Source organism: Myxine glutinosa, chromosome 7 (genome assembly GCF_964187855.1).
Source record: "Myxine glutinosa chromosome 7, kmMyxGlut1.1, whole genome shotgun sequence".
Classification (NCBI taxonomy): Eukaryota; Metazoa; Chordata; class Myxini; order Myxiniformes; family Myxinidae; genus Myxine; species Myxine glutinosa.
The window spans coordinates 90,271,935-90,298,495 of record NC_136267.1 but is presented as its reverse complement, the minus strand read 5'-3'; the positions used below and the strand labels follow the sequence as shown (position 1 = coordinate 90,298,495).

Genomic DNA, 26,561 nt, shown 5'->3' with positions numbered 1-26,561 from the left:
ACGAGGTAAGGTTGGGGAAGAAAGGCGTGTCTCCACCTCGTCGTAAGAGGGAAGGAGTGAACCAGCCCTAACAGCCAATCAACACCGCGGTGAGTGACCCGGTAGGCGGGCCCTCGGAGTCGGCGGCTTGATTTCGCTGGAGGTGATAAAAGCGACTGCAGGGGACTGCTTTACGAGTTGAGTCCAGATGAGAGATGACTGGAGAGAGGCCTTGAGAGATACGCTGGGGGATGACCTGGAAGAGGAGCGCAATCCACCGCAAGCCCTACCTACCTACCTACCTACCTGCCTGCCTGCCTGCAATACCCCCCTGTCGTTGGAGAGACGCGCTCAACGGAGGGAGACGGCTCCACCCCAGGAAGAGGAGCAGGTGTGCCGAGCCAGCGCGTGACGGCCGCGGATACGCGACGGAGGTTTTCCCGCCAAAACCGCGAGGGGTGCTGCGGCCTCCGATTTTGCCTTCCTCTCAAGCAATCAACCTCGAGCCATTACCTGCCTGCAATATCCACCGTGTGAGTGTGAACGTCCTGTCCTACTCGTTTGTCTTGGGGATTAAGTAAATGAAATAGAATAAGTTAACAATGCACTGTGTGACTGCTCTTTTCCATCTATTGCTGTAAATAATATTGGTCGCTCTAAAATATTGCTTGTGCGTGTATAATAAATCTGTTCTTCCTCCAAACTCTGTCTTTCTTCTCTCTTCTTCTCTTTCGGTCGCTTTAGAGGTTTCCCAATTGAATATCCGTGGGGCGATCTGGTCAACGTCGGGTGAAATCGGGTTTTAATCGGGGAGTAACTGTTCGGACGCGGTTAAATACACCACCGCTCGGTCCATATAACATCTAAAAGCCGTGTCCGTAACAATATATATATATATATATATATATATATATATATATATATATATATATATATATATATATATATATATATATATATATATATATATACAGTATATATATACAGTATATATATATATATATTGTTACAGACACGACTTTGATGTTAAAGTGGGCCGAGCGGAATGGCCGTCGTGTCTGCACAAATTACCCGACTATACTCGACGTTGACGAAGTCGCGTTACGCTGGCTCAATAAGAAAAAGAAGACACCCGGCTGGGTTATAAATTGACGACACCAGGGATACGGTTCTCAAGACCTCCGGAGGAGATTATATTCGTTACGGAAGGTCAGATTACAGGGACGAGAGGTACAACATAGAAAGACAAGCACTTAGACACAATCTTATATTATTCCCAACAGACGACAGATAAACGGGACAAAGCTGACTCACACGGGGATTGATGGCTAGGAAAGGCAAGGTAGCGATGGCTCCAGGTGCACCTGGGCTCGGGGCAGGATCAACACGGTTCGGTCCAGAGATGCGGGGAGGTCTCGTCGCAGCGCTCAGAGGTGACGTTCTTTCTCAGGCGGGTCTTTCTCAGGCCTCTCCAAACTCAGGCGCATCTGTTTCAGCGCTCGCAGGTCCTTCTTTCTCCAGCTGGGGGCGCATCTGACGTCACGTCCGCTACGTGGCCGCGTATATCCGGCGGGGAGTGACACGCCCTCGGCTCGCTAGCGCCGCCCCAGATGGAATCGGTCCGCCCTTCTGATTGGGTGCGGGGGGTTACCAGGCTCCGCCCTTGAGGAGGAGCTGACAGCCAGCCCCTCCGTGGTAACCCCGTGGAGCGCGTGGTCAATGGCGCTAATCGAGCCGGTGTGAGGACGCATCCTCCCCCGCGCCGCCGCCATCTCCTCTGTTGTTGTTGTAATTGTTGGGGAAGAAGATGGAAGGAGGTATGGGAAAGGTCCTAAACTCACTACTGGTGCCATATAATCACATTCTGGTGCAACGAAGAGTCATAATTAATGGAAACGAGGCCTTAACTGACATAGATTAAGAATAACTAGCAAGATGTCCGAAAGTTGTCTACGTGTGGTGCGGTGGACCTGGGCACGACATTTAATGGGGGAATAAGGGGAAGGTCGGCTCTACTGATTGTTATTTACATGCAATGGGACTAGGGAATGGGGGATTGGGGAAAGTTGGGGAGTATTGGAGAAATAGGGGAATATTTACAAGCGGATATGGAGGCCAAATTCCATATTCGCAACATTGCACCCTTCTCTACCCTCGGGGCGTCCCGACCCGATAAATTTTTACCTACTTTAGTGTGGCACGCAATGTAGTTCCCTCTACTATTAACTCTACCCTGAGTGCGACAGTTTTACAGATATTCACAAATGAGTAAATATGTCCCCCTGCGACGTTGCACCCTTCTCCTCACAGAAACACCCACAGGATAACCGAATCCGGAAAGAATCCTCAAACTAAACATACAGCCGGTAGGGAGCATTATTTACACAAGACTACGCTGATATTTACACTACGATCCAGGACCTGTTTTTGGGGGAACACATGCAGATGTTATGCATAGAGAGAGCACGCTTGCCAGCATCGATACACCAACCCACGAGTGCTCTGTGGCCGACGGCCTTTAATAACGTGCAGAGCACCCCTTCCAAGCATCAAGCACCACCCCATCACACAGTGAGCACCATCCGGTGCACCAATAAAGTGTTTATGAATCATTGTGTGGCTGCTGCTGGTCTTGCCTTCGTGTGGTGCACTTGGCCTTCTTACTTCTTTTCAAAAATAAAGAAAGGCGCCAACCGCGTCCATTTCTATATTGCGGCCGTCAGGGGGCCAACTGTTAGTGGTTCACCTGTTTGGCATAGGTGCCACGTTGACCCATAGGTCCTTCCACGGGTGGTGCTTGGCCGCAAAAGAACTGCGGTCCATTGTGGGTGGCCACAAACATTGCGGTCCGTATGGTGTATCGATCCAAGCAGCAAGCAGCGAAAGTGCAGGCCCACAACTGCGTAGCCAGCACCTCTCTCTCCTCTCTCTCTACCCCAAAGCCAGATCCTCGGAGGTGGGAGACAAAAGAAGCAGACAAGTGAGTAAGGTGGTAAGGGCGCAAAAGTGCACGCAATACAAGATGATGCACACTGGGGGCACATGGGAACCAGGTGAGACAGGTACGTTCCTATCGTACGCCCCCCCCCCCACCAGGTAACCTACATGGCCCCTCCCTTACCCCTTACTGCATCCACAACACACAACACTACCCATAAACATCTACTTTACAAATCAACAAACATCCCTACTGTCTTCCCCGTTCCTCCCATAAACCAAATTCGTCTTCTCTCCCTCCTAACCAATCAAATTTGCCATTTTCAACTCTCATCAAAATTTGCCATTTTCAACTCAACATCAAAATTTGCCATTACCAATTCATCATCAGTCCCTCCTAGGGAGGGAGAGATGGAATCACCCCAATGTCTCATCCACGTCGTGATGCGTCTCACAAATCCACAGCAATCTCATTTCCTGCTACAAACCAAGAAAACACAGGTGTGGAGTCATCATCATCACCTCAGGTAAGTGGCTGCGTATGGTGCGACAGGTTCATCAATCCTAACTATCTCCTAAATGACTTTAACAACTTTACACTACCCGGGGTCTTTCTCCGGCCAAACCATTGGCCCTCTTACACTATGGGTTCTAAAAACCAATTCCCATTGGCCAAACTGTGGTGCTTTTCAATTTGGGGTCTCACTCCCCCGATTCATCTCCCGGTGCCCTCGCACAATTTCTGGGCTGTGGCGTGTACCTCTCCCAGTGGGTCTACCCACCTGCACACCTCCACCACTGCGGTTGCCTCCGAGCTTACCTGCTCCTTACCCTAACCTAACTACCTGGGGAAGGCCCTCTGGCACTCTCCCCACTCGGTGCCCTCTCTGGCACTGGGCTACCCGGGTCCATCCTCCGGATCCTCAGGCCCCATCCACAACTCTACCGGCTCCCAGAGCCCACCTGCGGCCTCACCTGGCCGACATCCTCACAGTGGTGGAGTGCCCAAACCAACTACACACACTAACAGGCTACACGCCCAGCCGTTTCCACAACACTAATGCACCCATCCACAACACCATTCTGCAACCGCACCACAGATGCCAATATCCAACCACAATTTACCTGTACCCTCTACCTAACACTTACACTACCCGCCCCGGGTACTCGTGAAAGGGGTCCACTCTTCCCCCATCCACACCTTTGCACCATGCACACCACTCCGTACCACTCACTCCAACTCTCTCCACACACCTGTACTTGCACACCTGTGCTCTCATTCTTGGTGCCGCCTGCACCCTTCTCTCCCCAAGCGCATTCGCGCTGATCCACACACTCACTACACACACACTGCTCCACACACCTGTCCAGTTGCACACCTGTGCAATCACACCTGTTCCATCCTCACACACACACGGCATCATCTCATCTAACTACTCCCTTCTGAAACTTGCGCTTCCCAGTCGTCCCTTTAAACTATTGCGCTCCCTCGTCATTATCATCCATACTAATCTACCTGCGTCCCCACTACAGGTATCAGTCACTAACTAATCTTAACGTCACCTAATGTCATCTTCTAGGGCCCTACACACAATATCCTAACCCACCCGGGCTAGTTTTCACTGCCATACACCCCATAAGCTATTGCTCCTTTGCCCCCCACATGGGAAGGGTGGCAGGGATGCCATCCCACCACATCGGGGGTCTCTCACTACCAATTTTGCACATCAAATTTCAACAAATCAAAAATTTGCCAATCACTACCCATCATCTGCCAATCACTACTGCCAATCCTTTGCCAATCATCAAATTTTGTTTTTCTCTAATTTTGGGTCCAAAACACTAACCTCATCACCCAGTCGACTCACTAATACCTCTCGGTGCGCCAATCCCTGTCCAAAGCCCGGCTTCGTAAAGCCAAGCAATGGATGCTGGTTGTTTTGTGCCAGCGGCTGGACACGTCCGGTACTCGGTGCAGGGACGGAGGTTTACCCGGCCCGAGATCCCACGCACCTTCTCGGCACGGAGCCATCCAATGTCCCGCTCTCGACCTGCCGGCACGTCTCACCAAAAAGTGGTCGCCATGACGACCCTTTCTATCCAGCTGCCCGCTCCGCCTAGTGGAGCACGGACGCGGCCGTTCAAAGCGAGGCCCAGCACGCACCGAGGGCCCGATTCGGCTATAAGTCGTTCTAAACTCTACCCCGTCTAACGTCGATGCTTCACCTGGACGCTTACACCCCGCAGCCCGTTCCTTGCTCACACATCCAGCCGTCTCCATGCTCCTCGTCGTACCTTTCCTTACACACCCAGGTACTCTCATTCCACTCACAGCCTTGGTCACACACCTGACCACCGAACACTTTGGCACACATTCGTTGGTAGCACACCTCACTAACACACCTCTTCGCGCCCCCTCCTCTGTCACCTCCTCTGTGACAATCACAGGGGTGCTCTCATTCGCACACCCAACCACGTGCCTCACCACCAACTCCAGCGTGCATTCCCACTCACGCTCTACCATTCCAGGTGTGCATCCTTCCATCCCAGGTGTACATCCTCGCTCACCTGTCACAACTAACTCACGCTCCATGTCACTCTCACTACTCTCACCTCCATTCTTGGCAGCGCACTCACCCTTACTCTTGACAGCGCACTCTTTCCTCGTGCACCTGTCCGTCACACACCTTTCTCGCGCACACTCTCCCGTTACACCCTCTGTAACACTCACCACAGGTGGACACTCTTCCTTACTTCTGACAGCGCACTCTTTCCTCATGCACCTGTCCGTCACACACCTTTCTCGCGCACACTCTCCCATTACACCCTCTGTAACACTCACCACAGGTGGACACTCTTCCTTACTTCTGACAGCGCACTCTTTCGTCATGCACCTGTCCGTTACACACCTCTCTCGCGCACACCCTTGCGCACACTCTCCCGTCACACCCTCTGTAACACTTACCACACCGCGCTTCCATGTGCTCCCTCGCACACTCGCTACGACCGACTCACTCTCGCCAGCACCCTCACTCCTTGGCGTGCACTTTTTCCTCACACACCCCAGAGTCGGACTTTCTCGCACACCTCCTCTTTCGCACACCAGACCTGTCACACACCTCACCAACGGCCTTTCACGAACACCCGGATCCAAACCAATCCCCAAGCTTCTTAAATCCCCTGGCGCATCATACGCACGACCATATTGGTCACCACTTACACCGGGTCCTCTTCCTCTTCGCTTCTCCTCCATCACCTGCGAATCCCTCATCCGGTTAATGAGCACATCATCACGATCCAAACACAGACTTTGGACCAATTCTTTTATCTCCTCTTTTATCTCTTTGTTATCCCCTCTCCGTCGCTTCTTAATTTCGCTCACCCCCTCTTCCACTTCTTTCCGTGTCGCTTTCAACCCTCCTAATACCGCAGTGTTCCTTTGAACCTGCTCCACTAACTCCGTCTGTCCCACCGTCAGCTGCTCCACCTCCTGCGTCAGGTCCTCTATGCCCCCTTGTAACTTTACAGTCCCCTTTCTCACCTCCTTCTCCATGTGCTCCTTACAGTGCCTCACCTCCTCGCGCACTCCTCCGACCTCCTCACTCACACCTCTTCTAATCTCCTCTCCCTCTACCCCATTTTTCACTCCCTCTATCTGATTCTCCTGGGCAGCCATTCTATTTTCTACCCCCATTAACCCATTTTTCACCTCCTTTATCCCGTTGTCTAACCCCTCTCCGGTACCCCTCGCTTCGTCCCTCATTACCCCCAGTTGGCCCTCCAATCGCTCACTCCGAGCCCTCATTCGGTTCGTTATTTCTTCAATTTGGTTTCCCAATCGCTCACCCAATCGCTCAATTTGGCTCCCCATACTCATCTGTACAGCTGCCTGTAGCAGCGCAATGAGGGCCTGTATGTCAATCGGCTGCATGTTAAAGCCCGTTGATACAGCGGGCTCGGCTACCGCGCGCTCTTGCGAGGCGCCATTTTGCGTGCCTGCTACCCTCGCTGTTTCGCTCTCCTCATGTCCCTCATGTCCCTCAATTTGGTCCTGGACCGACCCTGCTTCACTCTCCCCTACCGGACCCCAGCCGTCTTGATCCGCCATAGCGCGACTTGCAAAATTCGAGTTTCGTAAAACAAATCCAAATTTTTTTTTTTTTTTCGTTATAATTTCGGCGAGCGCAGTAACCGCGGGACCGCGCTCCGGCTCGATTTTGTCGAGCGCAGTACGCGCTCCGAACCGATTTTCCCTCCCAAAATTTGGGCCTAACTAATTTAGTCCCGGGTCCGAATCTCACTCCTCGACACCAATTGTTACAGTACTAACACAATTGGTGTCCAAAATTTGGGCTAAATAAATTTAGTCCCAGGTTCGAATCCAACTCCTGACAACCAATTGTTACAGACACGACTTTGATGTTAAAGTGGGCCGAGCGGAATGGCCGTCGTGTCCGCACAAATTACCCGACTATACTCGACGTTGACGAAGTCGCGTTACGCTGGCTCAATAAGAAAAAGAAGACACCCGGCTGGGTTATAAATTGACGACACCAGGGATACGGTTCTCAAGACCTCCGGAGGAGATTATATTCGTTACGGAAGGTCAGATTACAGGGACGAGAGGTACAACATAGAAAGACAAGCACTTAGACACAATCTTATATTATTCCCAACAGACGACAGATAAACGGGACAAAGCTGACTCACACGGGGATTGATGGCTAGGAAAGGCAAGGTAGCGATGGCTCCAGGTGCACCTGGGCTCGGGGCAGGATCAACACGGTTCGGTCCAGAGATGCGGGGAGGTCTCGTCGCAGCGCTCAGAGGTGACGTTCTTTCTCAGGCGGGTCTTTCTCAGGCCTCTCCAAACTCAGGCGCATCTGTTTCAGCGCTCGCAGGTCCTTCTTTCTCCAGCTGGGGGCGCATCTGACGTCACGTCCGCTACGTGGCCGCGTATATCCGGCGGGGAGTGACACGCCCTCGGCTCGCTAGCGCCGCCCCAGATGGAATCGGTCCGCCCTTCTGATTGGGTGCGGGGGGTTACCAGGCTCCGCCCTTGAGGAGGAGCTGACAGCCAGCCCCTCCGTGGTAACCCCGTGGAGCGCGTGGTCAATGGCGCTAATCGAGCCGGTGTGAGGACGCATCCTCCCCCGCGCCGCCGCCATCTCCTCTGTTGTTGTTGTAATTGTTGGGGAAGAAGATGGAAGGAGGTATGGGAAAGGTCCTAAACTCACTACTGGTGCCATATAATCACATTCTGGTGCAACGAAGAGTCATAATTAATGGAAACGAGGCCTTAACTGACATAGATTAAGAATAACTAGCAAGATGTCCGAAAGTTGTCTACGTGTGGTGCGGTGGACCTGGGCACGACATTTAATGGGGGAATAAGGGGAAGGTCGGCTCTACTGATTGTTATTTACATGCAATGGGACTAGGGAATGGGGGATTGGGGAAAGTTGGGGAGTATTGGAGAAATAGAGGAATATTTACAAGTGGATATGGAGGCCAAATTCCATATTCGCAACAATATATATATATGTGTGTGTGTGTGTGTGTGTGTGTGTGTGTGTGTGTGTGTGCGTGCTTGCGTTTGTGTGTGTGTGTGTGTATGTGTGTATAATTATATATACTAGGGCATGCCCGTACTATATATATATCTAAAATTATATCCCCCCCCCTCTATTTACATGAAATGGTTTGGTCCAAAGCGAACGGCTTGCGAGTACGGTGACAACCCCCCCCCCCTCTATTTACATGAAATGGTTTGGTCCAAAGCGAACGGCTTGCGAGTACGGTGACAATCCCCCCCCTCTATTTACATGAAATGGTTTGGTCCAAAGCGAACGGCTTGCGAGTACGGTGACAATCCCCCCCCCTCTATTTACATGAAATGGTTTGGTCCAAAGCGAACGGCTTGCGGAGTTTGGTAAAGAAATCGCCATAGCTCGGTAACTACTTGTCCGATTAATATGAAACCTTGAAAAGGCACATCCTCAGGTCCCCAGCAATATACCTGGCAAGTTTCAAGTATATCGGACCCGTGGTTGTCGAGAAACAGCGGTCACAGACAAACATACAAACATACAAACATACAAACATACAAACATACAAACATACACACAGAGATTACTGGAATTATAGATAGATATATATACATATATATATATATATATATACAGTATATATATATATATATATTGTTGCGGATATGGGATTTGGCCTCCATCCATATCCGCTTGTAAATATTCCCCTATTTCCCCAATACTCCCCAACTATCCCCAATCCCCCATTCCCTAGTCCCATTGTCTGTAAACAACACTCTGTAGCCCCGACCTTCCCCTTTTTCCCCCATTAAATGTCGTGCCCAGGTTCACCGCATCTCACGTAGACAACTATAGGACATCTTGCTAGTTATTCTTAGTCTATGTCAGTTAAGGACTCGTTTCCATTAATTCTGACTCTTCGTTGCACCAGAATGTGATTGTATGGCACCAGTAGTAAGTTTAGGACCTCCCAATACCTCCCCGCATCTCTTCCTCATGAAACAACAACACCAACAACAACAACAGCGGCGCGGGGAGTGCGCGTCCTCACTCCGGCTTGGTTAGCCGCCATTGACCATGTGCTCCGACGGGGTTACCACGAAGGGGCTCACTGTCAGCTCCTCGTCAAGGGCGGAGCCCGGTAACCCCCCACACCCAATAAGAAGCGGCGGACCGATTCCATCTGGGGCGGAGCTAACGAGCCGAGGGCGTGTCACTCCCCGCTGGATATATGCGCAGGAAGACGGAGGTGACGTGAGATGCGCCCCAGCCACGAAGAAGAACGGACGCCACCTCCAGCGCGACGATACCTACCCGCATCTTTGGACCGGACCGGGTCGATTCTGCCCCTGAGCCAAGGTGCACCTTGAGCCATCGATTCTGCCCTTCCTTGCCATCAATCCCTGTGTGAGTCAGTCTTGTCCCGTTTGTCTGTGGTCTGTCAGGATTTAGATAAGACCGTGTCTAAGTGCCCACCTTTCTGTGCTGTACCTCTTGTGCCGTGTAAACTAAACGTTCTGCATACCCAATATTATATCCTCCTCCGGAGGTCTTGAGAACTGTACCCCTGGTGTCGTGTCATTTAACCCAGCCGTTGTGTCCTTTCCTTCATTGATCTAGCGTAGCGCGATTCGGCCAACGTTCGAGTATAATCGGGTAACTTGTGCGAACACGGCGGCCATTCCGCTCGGCCCAGCATAACATCTTAATAAGTCGTGTCCGTAACAATTGGTGTCGAGGAGTGAGATTGGACCCGAGCGCGTAAAACGCGCTCGAAATTATAACGGCGAAATTTGATTGTGTTTTACAAAAAAAAAAAAAAAACCCGAATTTTGAAAGTCGCGCTATGGCAGATCAAGACGGCTGGGTTCCGGTAGAGGAGAGTGAGGCAGGGTCGATCCAGGACCAAATTGAGGGACATGAGGAGAGCGAAGCAGTGAGGGTAGCAGGGTCGCAAAATGGCGTCGTCGCGCACGAGGTTGCGGGCGCGCAAAATGGCGCCTCGCACATAGCTACGGCGGCCGCACCCGCTGCACAAGTGGGAGGGATGGCCCAAATGCAGGCCCTCATGGAGCAATTTATGGCGCAAATGCAGGCGTCCCTCAAACTGCAGAGTGAGCAATTAGGGGTAATGGGGAACCGGATGGATGCTCAGGGTGAGCGATTGGAGGGCCAAATGGGGGTAATGGGAAACCAAATGGGGGTCATGGGGGGCGAAATGGGGTCCAATAGCGAGAAATTGAGGGAGGACATGGGGGCCCAGATCGGAGGGTTAGGGAGTAGAATAGAGGGATTAGACAATAGATTAGGGGAAATGCAAAAGGGGTTAGAGGGGTTAGAAAACAGTATGGAAGGCAAATTGAGGGACATGAGGGACCAAGCGGAAAGGGAAGTTAAACAAATGGGGCAGCAGATAGAGGGGGTCAGAATGGGGGTAGAAACCAAACTGGATGCTCACAGGGAGGAAATGGAGCAGATGAGGGTGGCATCTGGGCAGGAGATGCAAGTGATGGGAGAAGAGATCAGAAGAGGGGTGAGTGAGGAGGTCGGAGGAGTGCGCGAGGAGGTGAGGCACTGTAAGGAGCGCATGGAGAAGGAGGTGAGAAAGGGGACTGTAAAATTGCAAGGGGGTATAGAGGAGTTGACGCTGGGAGTAGAACAACTGACAGTGGGACAAAAGGAGTTGGGGGACAGGTAAAGAAGAACACAGCGGTAATAGAGGGTTTAAAATCGACACAAAAGGAGATGAAAAAGGACGTAGGGGTAATTAAAAAAGAGTGTCAGACGGTACATGAGGAACTGACGAGGAAAATGAACAAAGTGGTAGAGGTGATGGAGGTTAAAGAGCGGGAGGTGCGGGAGCACATAGAAAAAAATAAAGTGGAGTTAGAGGAAGAACTTAAAGGGGCGCACGAGGAGATGAAGGAGGTGAAACAGAAATTAGAAGAAGTGGAAGAAGGGGTGAGCGAAATTAAGAAGCGACGGAGAGAGGATAAGAAAGAGATAAAAGAGGAGGTAAAAGAATTGGTCCAAAGTCTGTGTTTGGATCGTGATGATGTGCTCATTAACCGGATGAGGGATTCGCAGGTGATGGAGGAGAAGCGAAGAGGAAGAGGACCCGGTGTAAGTGGTGACCAATATGGTCGTGCGTATGATGCGCCAGGTGATTTAAGAAAATTGGGGGTCGAGATGGACCCGGGTGTTCGTGAGAGGCCGTTGGTGAAGTGTGCGACAGGTCTGGTGTGCGAAACAGGAGTTGTGCGAGAAAGTCCGTCTCTGGGGTGTGTGAGGAAAAAGTGCGTGCCAAGGAGTGAGGGTGCTGGCGAGAGTGAGTCGGTCGTAGCGCGTGTGCGAGGGAGCACATGGAAGCGCGGTGTGGTAAGTGTTACAGAGGGTGTGACGGGAGAGTGTGTGCAAGAGTGTGCGCGAGAAAGGTGTGTAACGGACAGGTGCATGAGGAAAGAGTGCGCTGTCGAGAGTAAGGGTGAGTGCGCTGTCAAGAGTGGAGGTGAGAGTAGTGAGAGTGACACGGAGCGTGAGTTGGTTGTGACAGGTGAGCGAGGATGTACACCTGGAATGGAAGGATGCACACCTGGAATGGTAGAGCGTGTGAGGGAATGCACGCTGGAATTGGTAGTGAGGCACGTGGTTGGGTGTGCGAGTGAGGGCACACCTGTGATTGTCACAGAGGAGGTGACCGAGGAAGGGGCGCGAAGAGGTGTGTTGGTGAGGTGTGCGAGCGACGAATGTGTGCCAAGGTGTTCGGTGGTCAGGTGTGTGACCAAGTCGGTGAGCGGAATGAGTGTACCGAGGTGTGTAAGAAAAGGTACGACGAGGAGAATGGAAACGGCTGCATGTATGAGCAAGAAAGGGGTAGCGTATGCTTGTAAGCATCCAGGTGAGGCATCGACGGTAACCGGGTTAGAGGTTAGGTCGACTTTTAGCCGAAGCGGGCCCTCGGTGCGTGCCGGGCTTCGCGTGCCGCGAGAACCAGCGGGGATCCGAGCCACGGCGGGTTCGAAAGGACCGCCGTGCGCGATCCACGCTGGGCCTCGCTTGGAACGGCCGCGTCCGGGCTCCACTAGGCGGAGCGGGCAGCCCGATAGGAAGGGTCGTCATGGCGACCACTTTCTATCGAGACGTGCCGGCAGGTCGAGATTGGGACATTGGATGGCTCCACGCCGAGGTGGTGCGTGGGATCTCGGGCCGGGTAAGCCCCCGTCCCTGCCCCGAATGCGGGACGTATCCAGCCGCTGGCACCAAACAACCCGCATTCATTGCTCGGCTTTACGAAGCCGGGCTTTGGACAGGAATTGGCGCACCGAGAGGCGTTAGTGAGTAGACTGTGTGATGAGGTTAGTGTTTTGGACCCAAAATTAGAGAAAAACGAAATTTGATGATTGGCAAAGGATTGGCAGTAATGATTGGCAGATGATGAGTAGTGATTGGCAAATTTTTGATTTGTTGGAATTTGATGTGCCAAATTGGTAGTGAGCGATGGGCCCGGTGGGTAAGGGTGGCATCCCTGCCACCCTTCCCATGGTGGGGCAAAGGAGCACTAGTTATGAGGTGTATGGCAGTGAAAACTAGCCCGGGTGGGTTAGGATATTGATAGGGCCCTAGAAGATGACATTAGGTGACGTTAAGGTTAGTTAGTGACAATGATACCTGTAGTGGGGACGCAGGTAGATTAGTGTGGATTATAATGACGAGGGAGCGCAATAGTTTAAAGGGACGACTGGGAAGCGCAAGTTTCAGAGGGGAGTAGTTAGATGAGATGATGCTGTGTGAGAGCTGGACAGGTGTGTGGAGCAGTGTATGAGTAATGAGTGTTGTGGATCAGCGCGAATGCGCTTGGGGAGAGAAGGGTGCAGGTGGCACCAGGTGTGAGAGCACAGGTGTGCAAGTGCAGGTGTGTGGAATATATGGAGCAGAAAGATGAGTGGTGTGGAGAGAGTTGGAGTAAGTGGTACGGAGTGGTGTGCATGGTGCGAAGGTGTGGATGGGGGAAGAGTGGACCCCTTTCACGAGTACCCGGGGCGGGTAGTGTAAGTGTTAGGTAGAGGGTATAGGTAAATTGTGGTTGGATATTGGCATTTGTGGTGCGGTTGCAGAATGGTATTGCGGATGGGTGCATTAGTGTTGTGGAAATGGCTGGGCGTGTAGCCTGTTAGTGTGTGTAGTTGGTTGGGCACTCCACCACTGTGAGGATGTCGGCCAGGTGAGGCCGCAGGTGGGCTCTGGGAGCCGTTAGTGTCAGTGGGGCCCGAGGATCCGGAGGACGGACCCGGGTAGCCCAGTGCCAGAGAGGGCACCGAGTGGGGAGAGCGCCAGAGGGCCTTCCCCAGGTAGTTAGGTTAGGGTAAGGAGCAGGTAAGCTCGGAGGCAACTGCAGTGGTGGAGGTGTGCAGGTGGGTAGACCTGCTGGGAGAGCTACACGTCGCGGCCCAGAAATTGTGCGAGGGCACCGGGAGATGAATCGGGGGAGTGAGACCCCAAATTGAAAAGCACCACAGTTTGGACAATGGGAATTGGTTTTTAGAACCCATAGTGTAAGAGGGCCAATGGTTTGGCAGGGAAAGACCCCGGGTAATGTAAAGTTGTTAAAGTCATTTAGGAAATAGTTAGGATTAATGAACCTGTCGCACCATACGCAGCCACTTACCTGTGGTGATGATGACTCCACACCTGTGTTCCTTTGTTCTGTGTTGCAGGAAGTGAGAATTGCTGTTGGATTGGTGAGACGCATCACGACGTGGATGAGACATTGGGGTGATTCCATCTCTCCCTCCTCAGGAGGGACTGATGATGAATTGGTGATGGCAAATGATGATGTTGAGTTGGAGATGGCAAATTTTGATGAGAGTTGAAAATGGCAAATTTGATTGGTTAGGAGGGAGAGAAGACGAATTTGGTTTATGGGAGGAACGGGGAAGACAGTAGGGACGGTTGTTGATTTGTAAAGTAGATGTTTATGGGTAGTGTTGTGTTGTGTGGATACAGTAAGGGGTAAGGGAGGGGCAATGTAGGTTACCTGGTGGGGGGGGGGGGCGTACGGTAGGAACGTACCTGTCTCACCTGGTTCCCATGTGCCCCCAGTGTGCATTACCTTATATTGCGTGCACTTTTGCGCCCTTACCACCTTACTCACTTGTCTGCTTCTTTTGTCTCCCACCTCCGAGGATCTGGCTTTGGGGCAGAGAGAGAGGAGAGAGAGGTGCTGGCTCCGCAGTTGTGGGCCTGTACTTTCGCTGCTTGCTGCCTGGATCGATACACCATATGGACCGCAATTTTGTGGCCATCCACCATGGACCGCAGTTCTTTTGCGGGCAAGCACCACCCGTTGATGGACCTATGGGTCAACGTGGCACCTATGCCATACAGGTGAACCACTAATAGTTGGCCCCCCCTGACGGCCACAATTCAGAAATGGACGCGGTTGGCGCCTTTCTTTATTTTTTAAGGAAGCTAGAAGGCCAAGTGCTTCAAGAAGGCAAGACCAGCGGCAGAACATCGGCCGGCTGCGACACCACCGGTGACGTTGAACATTTTATTGGTGCACCGTATGGTGCTGACTGTACATGATGGGGTGGTGCTTTTGGTGCTTGGATGGGGTGCTCTGCACATTATTAAAGGCCGTAAGGCCACAGGGCACTCGTGGGTTGGTGTATCGATGCTGGCATGCGTGCTCTCTCTATGCATAACATCTGCATGTGTTCCTCCAAAAACAGGTCCTGGATCGTAGTGTAAATATCAGTGTAGTCTTGTGTAAATAATGCTCCCTACCGGCTGTATGTTTAGTTTGAGGATTCTTTCCGCGATTCGGTTATCCAGTGGGTGTGTTTCGGTGAGGAGAAGGGTGCAACGTCGCAGGGGGACATATTTACTCATTTGTGAACATCTGTAAAACTGTCGCACTCAGGGTAGAGTTAATAATAGAGGGAACTACATCTGAGTGCCACACTAAAGTAGGTAAAAATTTATCGGGTCGGGACGCCCCGAGGTAGAGAAGGGTGCAATGTTGCGGATATGGGATTTGGCCTCCATCCATATCCGCTTGTAAATATTCCCCTATTTCCCCAATACTCCCCAACTATCCCCAACCCCCCATTCCCTAGTCCCATTGTCTGTAAACAACACTCTGTAGCCCCGACCTTCCCCTTTTTCCCCCATTAAATGTCGTGCCCAGGTTCACCGCATCTCACGTAGACAACTATAGGACATCTTGCTAGTTATTCTTAGTCTATGTCAGTTAAGGACTCGTTTCCATTAATTCTGACTCTTCGTTGCACCAGAATGTGATTGTATGGCACCAGTAGTAAGTTTAGGACCTCCCAATGTCAGGTCTCAGATTTGTTACTGCTTAATGCTCAATTATAAATGCCGGTTGACTGACGTATTACCACGTAAGCTATGTTATAAAATGCTGTTCTATAATGTTATTTCATGAGTTAATAAAATGTATTCGAACCTTAGGTAGGCTGCTTGAATCGTAGACATAAATCCTTTGATAAATTGCCAAAAACATTAACTGTTTTGTTTAATGACAGTGACGCCTGAGTTACAATGAGGTTTTTGCTTCGCTTTCATTTAAAATGAGGAAAGGCTCGCTTCAGTCGTGTTGGACAAATTGTATACGTGTGCACTTTCGAGGCTAGATAAGGCCGGTCGTAAAATCCCTATCATGATTCTCAGACGGCGCCTCGAGCCGCGGGCAGGAGAACGCTCACATGCGCGTGATTTTGCGTAACACTAGCAGAATGTTTAGGTTGCAGACATAAAACCTATCGTGAACCATATATATTTTGTATTAATCACAGCGACGCTTGACTCTGTATAAACATGCTCTGAATTACTCATTTTGAACAAACCCATATACTTTATGGGTTTGTCGAAGCCAAGAATGCACCCTCCCTTTAATGAGTTATATTTTCTGCCTCGTCGGAGTTTTGAAATCACATCTGGTCCGAATGATAAGGTGCGTGCTGCACTCCCCCGAATGACAGAGCGGATAACGGTGGGGGCTAGGAATGACGGGGAGGGACTCTCGCCAGTCGCTTTGTTCTCTCGGAGATTTTCTGATAATCGTATTCATATATAAATGAATGAGAATCAATGTGTTTTCAGGAAGGCTTGACTTGGCATGTTCTTGCTGTAGCTTGCTGTAGATGTCTGTCTCCTCCGGATCCGTATAAAGTGTTATTTTAATAAAGGTCTCGTCATTCTCAAGCCTGTTGGTGGAACTCTACTTCGATTAGAAAAGGTGGTTTCTGACATTTGGTGCCGTGACTCGGATTGCAGCAGACAGAGGACAGAGAGAGCGGACCCCGAGCGACAGAAGGAAGGCTGTCCGAACGCCGGGACGCCGGCACGTCGTACCTTCCTTCCTGGAGCGGGTTCAGCCCGTTCCTTTCTGCCTTCTGCTCTGCCTGCTCTCCGAACAGAAATTGTAAGTAGAGGCTCATTTCAGGCCACAGAATGACGTGTCTTTGTTGAAATCACCTGGATATCATTTAAGAGTAACGTTACAATATTTGCGCTGGATAAACATTAAGAGTAAAGCTAAGGATAGATTTAGCGCTGGATATTATTTAAGAGTAACGTTACAATATTTGCGCTGGATATTATTTAAGGGTAACGTAATAATTAACAAGGACGAGGGGGAAAGTGAGGTCGGACAGCCGTAAAGGTTGAGTAGGCCGAGAACTTTCCAGGAAGGATCAGCCCAGAGCAACAAGATGGGAAACAAGCTAACGAAAGAAGGGGAACCCCTCAAGGGAACCCCGGCATCTTTCATGTTTAAGAGGCATCATTTTGCCGCGGTAAGACCAATAAAGGACTGGGCTGTGCTAACTAAAGATTTAAGTCATCCCTGGCCAGAGGAGGGATCGTTTGCACTTGACAAATTGGAAGTGTTGTACGGAGCTTTGGATAAGCTAGAAAAGGAAAAGAAACACTTCCCACCCGATTATTGGAAGGTGTTTGGGTGGTGGGAAAAGGAAGGAATGAAGCGATTGGCGGCCACAAGACAGGCTAGCCTGGCAGGGGAAGTACTGAAGCTTCAGGACCAAAAGAAGCAAGCAGACAAGGTTCAGGACAAAACAATTAGGGAGGTAGTTAAGCAAGCAAATCAGCGGCTAATGCCGCTCGTCCAAAATCCGGACCAAGACCCCGCGGTAGGGGAGGCAGCTGCCATGCCCCCACCCCCCCAAGCCCTGAGCCCTGTCCCCGGGCTACAGGCGCCACCTCTCCCACCCCCGCCCCTGTTCCCCCAGGGGTTAGACCCCCATAAAACTAGACCAGCCGCCCCTCAGGTTCACCTTAGCCCGGGCAATCCTTTTAGAGGACAAGAAATTAATGGGGCGGACAGCGGGTTCACGGCCCCAGAGGGGCCAGGAGAACTGTACCCCCCATTGGAAGGGTGCACGGAATCAGAGAACCCACAACCTGCAATTGGGATGTGTCCTTTAAAAACAATAGGACTGAACAGGGGGGCACCCATTAACATCAGGATACCCTGGAGGGAATCAGATTTGGCGTCTATGCAGGAGCGGGTGAGAACCCTGCTGGCTGAACATCCCGGTCAGATACCGGAATTTATGCGTATGTGGATACAAAATACAGGTGCAGATTGGCGGGACGTCTGCCACATGGGGAAGGCTGTATTGCCCGCGCGGGTGTGGGACCAGGCCAAAGTACACGCACGCTGGCCAAATGTAGCACCGCCCCCGGCCGCAACCGCGGCCCAGACCCTCGCCGATTGGGAGGCCCTGGTCGACCTATTGTTGGCCGGGGTATACACCGCACTGATGCCAGCCGCAGGGCCAGATTGGAATAAAATATACGGCCTAAAACAGAAGCATGGTGAAGCAGCCATCGATTGGAGAGAGAGGGTAGAAAGAGCAGTGTTAAAGTGGGGAGGACTGGGCCAGGTGCGGGCACAAGATCTCCCTCACGCTGTAGTGAACAACTTTTTGGTAGAAGGGATGAGACCGGCAGTTAGGAAGCGCATTCAAACGGCTATGATAGGATGGAGAAACACCCCAACCGACCAACTAGTTGAAGCGGCCGAACAATGTGGCGACGGAGACGATAAGAAGGTCGATGTTAAGGACGACATGTTGCAAATGCTGGTCCAGGAAAAACGGGCCCAACTCAACCAAAAAGAGAAGGGGAATCGAGGCCAAGGACGGGCCCAGAATCGGAACACTAGGATAGAGCCCAACGAAGAGTGGGGCCGCGATAACGAAAACGACGACGACGTCGACGATAACGACAGGGGACGAGTCGACATGCGGACACAAGGACCCCCTCCCCAGAATTGGAACACACAAGGACCCCCTCCCCAAAACTGGAACATGCAGGGGCCCCCTCCACAGCCGCAGAGCTGGGCCATGCAAGCACCCCCTCCACAGACCTGGGCAGTACAAATGCCCCCTCCCCAGAACGGGTATCCACAGGGACCCCCTTCCCAAATCGATGGGCCTCCCCCAAGTTATTGGGCCCCAAGCGGAGCGAACGGGAATGGGCCGCCACAATGGGACCAACGGAACCAACAGCCTGCGAGGCGTCCGACGCAACAGGGTCAGCGCAATAGCAACAGGTACCCCGCATCCACCGCTCCACAGGGGGCGTGCTTCCGTTGCGGACGGACGGGACATTGGAAACGCGATTGCCGGGGGCCCCGCCAGGGGTACCCGCCACAGAGAAATCAAGTAGCCTATTGACAGGAAGCCGGCGGGCCGCCCGTAGAATGTCCCCTCTTGACTATGACACCAACCGAGGAGCCGACCTTGACACTAGACGTAGATGGGCAACAGGTAGACTTTCTCGTCGATACGGGCGCTACTCGCAGTACTATTAACGAGGGGCAGCTACCATCCTTGCGCCCCACAGATAGGGATGTCCAGATAGTGGGAGTTTCAGGCTTGCCCCAAGCGCTCCCTATTTCAGAAGAGGTAAGAGTGGTGTGCGGCCCACTAGAGGCTAGACACGCTTTTTTGATGACTACCACCGCCCCGACTAACTTGTTGGGACGGGATCTACTTTGCCGTTTAGGCTGCCAAATTTCATGTACGGAGCAGGGAGTTTTTGTAGACATCGCGGAATCCAAACGCGATCTGTTAATGACGGCATTGTCTCGGCCCGGCCCCACCGCCTACTGGTGGAGCCTGGAAAAGAGGGCTTTGGCCACTTGGATACATGTCCTAGACACAGTGTGCTCCCGGAACGACGGGTTGCGAGATTGGCTGCGCGTACATCAAATTACAACAGACATAAAGGACAACCCTCCCCATTGCACGGCTTACTACGATGCTAGGGGCGATGATGACGAGTACCGAGAAAGGATAAAGGGGTCAATAGGTAAGAATTCGGACCTATCGTTGTCAAATATATGGGTTGGACGGGAGGGAATAGGCGTCAAGGTAACCCTAACTGCGGAGCAGCGGGCGTTGTCTCAGTATCCCGCAGGGGTGGACGCCCATGTTACCCTCACCACCGCCAAAGGGTGGCCGGCGGAAAGTGTAGGATGGATGATGGGGCGCTTGCGAGAAATTCCGTGCAGCGCCATTTATGAAGTGGACCACTGGACAGTGACAGTGCTCGACAAAAACGAGGGGTATGTAATCACCCATGATGAGCAGAGTATAGAAGGAAAATTTGAAGAGACAGACCTGCCCCCAAAGGGCACCCACGTTGTACGAACGGTGCCTCAGGGCCCGGGCGAGTCCGATGGCCTTTTAGAGGAGGTCCCGGCCGATTTGTGGTCCCAACACGACAACGACGTGGGGCGAATTCGCGACGCCAAACCTCTGGTAATACCGATCCAACCAGGAATGCCCCTCCCAAACGTGAGACAATATAAATTGCGGCACGAGGCCGATGCGGGCATAGAGCCAGTGATTCAATCTTTGGTGAAACAGAAAATAATTGTGGAAACTAACAGCCAATGCAACACACCGATTTTGCCCGTGAAGAAACCAATGCAGGATAAATGGAGGTTCGTGCAGGATTTGAGGGAAGTGAACAAAGTCATACAAGGCATACACCCAGTGGTACCAAATGCGGAAGGCCTTATGACATCTATCCCACCGGACGCAACACATTTTACCGTCATTGACCTATGCTCTGCCTTTTTCTCCGTACCTATCGCACCTGAGTCACAATACTTGTTCGCCTTCACCTTTAGGGGGCGCCAGTTCACCTGGACGGTGTTACCCCAAGGGTTCTCCGACAGCCCCACCCTGTTCTCCCGAGCGCTGCACCGCGATTTGGCAGACGTGGAACTAAAAGGGGGATCGGTGTTGTTACAATACATTGACGACTTGTTGATTTGTTCCCCTTCCAAGGAAGCCTGCGAAGGGGACTCCATGGCCCTGCTAAGAGCCTTGGCGGCCAAGGGCCACAAGGTGGGACGGAGAAAGCTCCAATTTGTACGGAAGGTAGTAACCTATTTGGGTCATGCCATTTCACACGGGAAGCGAGAACTGCATGCTGGACGAGTGACCGCTATCATGGAATCGCCACGGCCAAGTACGCAACGACAGATGTTGCGCTTCCTAGGTATGACGGGTTACTGCCGCTCTTGGATAATTGACTACGCACTACTTGCTAAACCGCTGTACGAAGCCACCAGAATAGGAGAACCAAACTACTTGGTTTGGACGGACGAATTGATGCGCTGTTTCGAGGGGCTGAAAAAGGCATTGGTAACGGCACCGACTTTAGGACTCCCCGATTATGCGAAACCATTCACCCTTTACACTCATGCAATAAGGGGTTTTGCTCAGTCCGTTTTGACACAGACTCATGGAGATAAGGAACGACCGGTAGCCTACTTTAGTAAAAAGCTGGAACCGGTCGAGCAAGGGTTTCCGGTGTGCCTGCAAGCCGTGGCAGCGGCTAGGTACGCAGTGGAAAGGACAGCGGACATTGTGATGGGGCACCCGGTAACGCTACAGGTACCACACTGCGTCACTTCACTGTTACTACAGCGGACAACACAACACTTATCGACCACTAGATTAATGCAATACGAAACAGCACTGATTACGGCCGCCAACGTCACCATTAAACGTTGCACTACACTCAACCCGGCCTCACTGATGCCCACCCCAGAGGAGGGCGAACCCCATGTATGTGTTGATGTAGTACAGCAAGTCTCTACGGTACGTCCGGACTTGAAGGACGTTCCCCTCGATAACCCCGATCGTGTGTACTACGTCGACGGATCAGCTAAACGCGGATGGGACGGCTCTTTGCTATCCGGATACGCGGTGTGTTCAGATAATGAGACGATAGAAAGCGGGCGCCTTCCGCCCACATTTTCCGCCCAGCAGGCGGAGCTGTGCGCCTTGACTAGAGCATGCAGCTTGGCGGCGGACCTTGCCGTCAACATTTATACAGATTCAGCATACGCGCACGGGGTAGTTCACGACAAAGGGGCAATTTGGAAGATGCGAGGCTTTCTCACATCTGCGGGTTCGGTCATAAAAAACGGCGAACTGGTTGAAGGGCTACTCCGAAGCATCTTGCTCCCCCGCGCTATCGCGGTGATCAAATGTCGCGGCCACCAAAGGACAGACTCTGACGTCGCCCGAGGCAACACCAGAGCGGACGTAGCGGCAGGAAAAGCGGCCAACCAACAAATAGGACGGAACATGCCGATGGTAACGCGAGCAAAAGGGGCACACACGCAAACTGCCAACGTACCGACCTCAGGACTAACCCCTTCCTCGAAAAATGAGTGCACCATCACCATCGCCTCACCGACTAATGAGGACGTTGTAAAACTTCAAAACGCAGCAACAGCAGCCGAACATGATGACTGGGTAAAACGAGGGGCCACACGCCCCGGACCAAATGCGATGTGGACCCTTCACGGAAAACCAATAGCACCCAAGGAACTACTGCCTTGGCTGGCACGTATGGGACATCAAAATGGCCATGTGTGCCAGAGGGGGGTGATAGAACAGATAAACTATACCTGGGCGGCACCGGGACTGTCGCGAATCGCATCTGAGGTGTGCCGGTCATGCGCGATTTGCCAACAACACAACAGGGGGGCACCACCTAGGCACCCACATAACGCGGGCCATCTTCGACCAATCGGGCCCTTCTGTCATGTCCAGTTCGATTTCATTAACATGGAACCAAGTATGTCGTTCCGATATGTCCTGGTAATCGTGGACATGTTCACAAAATGGGTCGAGGCCTATCCATGCGTTAAGTCAGACGCCCCGACAGTAGCCAAGCGCCTCGTGCGGGATTTCATGTGCAGATTCGGCATCCCTCAGAAAATTTCGTCAGACAAAGGGGGCCATTTCACGGGAGAGGTGATTAAGGGCATCCTAAAGGCACTGGGCGTGAAACAATCTTTCCATTGCGCTTATCACCCACAATCAGCGGGACTTGTGGAACGCACCAATGGGACGCTGAAACTTAAGGTAGCCAAGATCTGTGCAGACACAGGTTTGAAGTGGCCGGAAGCACTCCCGCTGGCGTTAATGAGTATTCGTTCCACCCCGGGCCACACCACGGGCCTTTCCCCCCACGAGATATTAATGGGACGACCTATGAGTTTGCCCGTTTCGGCCCCGATGGACATGTCCAAATTTGACTTGCCTGTGATGGATGACATGCTTTTAAAGTTTTGCAGAGGATTGTCCAATGTGGCACGCAGCATTCACGCCCGGGTACGAGAGGCGTTGCCTGAACCAACAAACCACGCCATCCACGACTTCCAGACCGGCGATTACGTGCTCGTAAAACACTTCACCCGCAAGAACGCCTTGGAACCAAGGTGGACGGGACCAGTCCAGGTGTTGCTGACTACACCAACGGCCGTCTTTTGCGAGGGCAAGACCTCGTGGATCCACGCCACGCACTGTAAGTTGGCCATACAAGCACCAGACACTACACCACAGCAACCACAGTAAGGATGGGCCTAATCATAGGTACGATACTATTGGTAGCGACAGCAGCTAGGGGAAACTCCGATTCCAATAGATGCGAAAACGAAACCCGACACCTCACCGTAACATGGGGACAAAGAGTATCACTACCATGTTTCGAACAGAAAGCCCTGCACACAAATTGGGTGAACATAAATTGGCTAGCACTGTCGGCAGGGCCTGGACGCGTTGGCATGGTACTACAAAAGCAACGAGAGTTCCGGGAAGACGGGCAAGCTAGAATTAAGACCTTGGCCCAACCAGGATACCAATGGGGAACCCCTGATTTTAAGCTACAAACACGCACACGCCTAGGGAAAGACATGACCATGCAGGTCCGGTGCAGCGTCTGGACCCCTGGCGCGGCCAGGGGCGAAACTAAATACACACCATGCATCGAATACATACTCACGCCACACCCCCAGAATAAGGCCCCAAAGAAGGGGGAAAACACATATTGGAAAGTGGCCAGGGAGGTGGCAACAATTCAAAATAGGACACACTGCTGGTCGTGCATGCACTTTCCCCAAGCAGGCACCACAGGAATACACATGATAGTGCTACCTCTGTCCCTCAATGACCTCTGCTCACAACCTATCGATTCCCCATGTTTAGTCACCACGCTGGAAAGAGAAGGGGTTGACAACGGCAAGAGTTGCAATCGACAATTTAATTATCGCCCGTCAATGATTGCCCATGTGGCCGAGAGGCCTGCCCCCGTCTGGGTCAAACCACAGAAAGGGACGGTCTGCCTCCAGGGTTCCGGCCACTTGCGTATGGGAGAATCAGAATGCGCCTACACTCTCCCCGGGAAGCTGGGACAAGGGAGCTCGGGGATTACACTACGAATAGTACTGCAAGATAAACACAACCACAACATAACGGCTATAACATTCTCTAGGGGGGTTAGTAGGATTAATGGGGTGGTAAGGGGAACCCAGTGCTTATCCACCCACCTGGTCCCACCCCATGGGACAATGTTTATATGCGGCGACAAGGCTTACCCCTATTTACCAAATAATTGGGGGGGCACATGTTATCTGGGTTCAGTCCTTCCTGACGTTGAGATACTGGATGAGCTAGACCCAAAGTCCTTGGACAGGCGTTATAAGAGGTCAGTCATGAACGAAGATGGAACCACTAAACTACACGGGAGCCTATGGGAAAAGGTGTTTGGTTTCTTCTTCCCAGGAGCGGGCACAGTCATGGATAGTTTCCGGATAGATAAATTGGCTTTGGCCCTAGAAAAGGTGGCAAACGACACCGCTACGGCTCATGACATACTATTGGATACGGTGATTCACATGCGTACAATGGTGATGCAGAATCGGGTGGCTTTGGACATGCTCTTGGCAGAGAAAGGAGGGGTATGCGGAATAATAGAGGGAAAATGTTGCACTTACATACCCGATCCATCTGAAGGAGTGTCAGCCGCAATAGTGAGACTAAGGGAAACTAGCCACGCCCTGACGATCGATCGGATCGCGCGCGAAAATTCTTATACATTTAGCTGGCTCACTGACTGGTTCCAGGGATGGACGGGCACCATAGTGAAGTGGTTATTGACCGCACTGGCTGTGATAATCGGGGTAGTAATTTGGGGGGCACTAATGAAATCTCTAGTCCTCCTCTGTATGAGAAAGTATTTTACAGGATGGAAATTGAAGAAGCCGCCGACAACGACTATGGTTCTGACCACAGAGGCCGTCGACCTGAACGGGTCCTTCAACAAGGCAGACGTGACCGGCGCTCCAGAAAATTGCATTGAATTTTGTAATGACTGTGATACTTGTGTTGATCCCATGTGGGAACTGGCTGCTGCCTGTAACGGTGTCTGTGATGACTGTGATACTTGTGCTATAAACCCCTTGCGTGTACTGGCTAACGCCTCTTATGTATTACAAGCTGACAGCTGCACGCCCCCTTCTGACCCAACTATGGATCTGATTGCGACGCTGGGTCTGGCGGTTGAGGGACCCGACGCGGATGTCCTAGACCCGCAAGCCGACCAGGCGCCCATGGGAGACTTTGACATAAAGGAAGTCCCTCTCTTTTCTTCAAATGTTTCGGATCTCTTTGATCCACATGTTGCGGATCTCTTTGCTTCAAGTGATTCGGATTCGGATTTTTACGCTCTGTACCCTGACCAGGAAATTGAGACACAAGATACTGACGACATTTTGTATTCCCCAGAACAGCAACACGTGAGGGACCTCATGGGCATGACCGTTGATTAACTTCGAAGATCTGCAAGGACTGCGTCTGCAAAGGGTGGGGGGAGCCAGTTCCGCAGGGGAAGTGATGCACCCTCTGGCGGAGCAGAACCTCATCTGGACCAGACGTCTTCGTTGTGGATCCGAAACGTTAATGAACTTTCATGTTTTGAGCCCTCAGGCTCCAAGCACGCACCACACGACACGTTCCCCAAATGCACGGGCGAGGCGCTATGGGCGCACGGTATGCCCTTGGGAGATACCCGCATTACACGATGGTCTTTCAATAAAGCCCGATGTGGCACGTTGTCTCTTGAGATACTTTGTCTCGACGAGACAAGAGGAAGGAATGTCAGGTCTCAGATTTGTTACTGCTTAATGCTCAATTATAAATGCCGGTTGACTGACGTATTACCACGTAAGCTATGTTATAAAATGCTGTTCTATAATGTTATTTCATGAGTTAATAAAATGTATTCGAACCTTAGGTAGGCTGCTTGAATCGTAGACATAAATCCTTTGATAAATTGCCAAAAACATTAACTGTTTTGTTTAATGACAGTGACGCCTGAGTTACAATGAGGTTTTTGCTTCGCTTTCATTTAAAATGAGGAAAGGCTCGCTTCAGTCGTGTTGGACAAATTGTATACGTGTGCACTTTCGAGGCTAGATAAGGCCGGTCGTAAAATCCCTATCATGATTCTCAGACGGCGCCTCGAGCCGCGGGCAGGAGAACGCTCACATGCGCGTGATTTTGCGTAACACTAGCAGAATGTTTAGGTTGCAGACATAAAACCTATCGTGAACCATATATATTTTGTATTAATCACAGCGACGCTTGACTCTGTATAAACATGCTCTGAATTACTCATTTTGAACAAACCCATATACTTTATGGGTTTGTCGAAGCCAAGAATGCACCCTCCCTT

At 51.7% G+C, this 26,561-nt stretch overlaps 1 long non-coding RNA gene across 1 annotated transcript; it reads left to right on the top strand.

Moving 5' to 3' along the window:
• The first annotated feature begins 16,764 nt into the window (after positions 1-16,764).
• On the top strand, positions 16,765-25,304 carry LOC144892965 (uncharacterized). Its single transcript, XR_013624113.1, has 2 exons — positions 16,765-16,914; positions 23,149-25,304. It is a non-coding gene; the product is annotated as an uncharacterized LOC144892965 (long non-coding RNA).
• Positions 25,305-26,561: the final 1,257 nt, after the last annotated feature.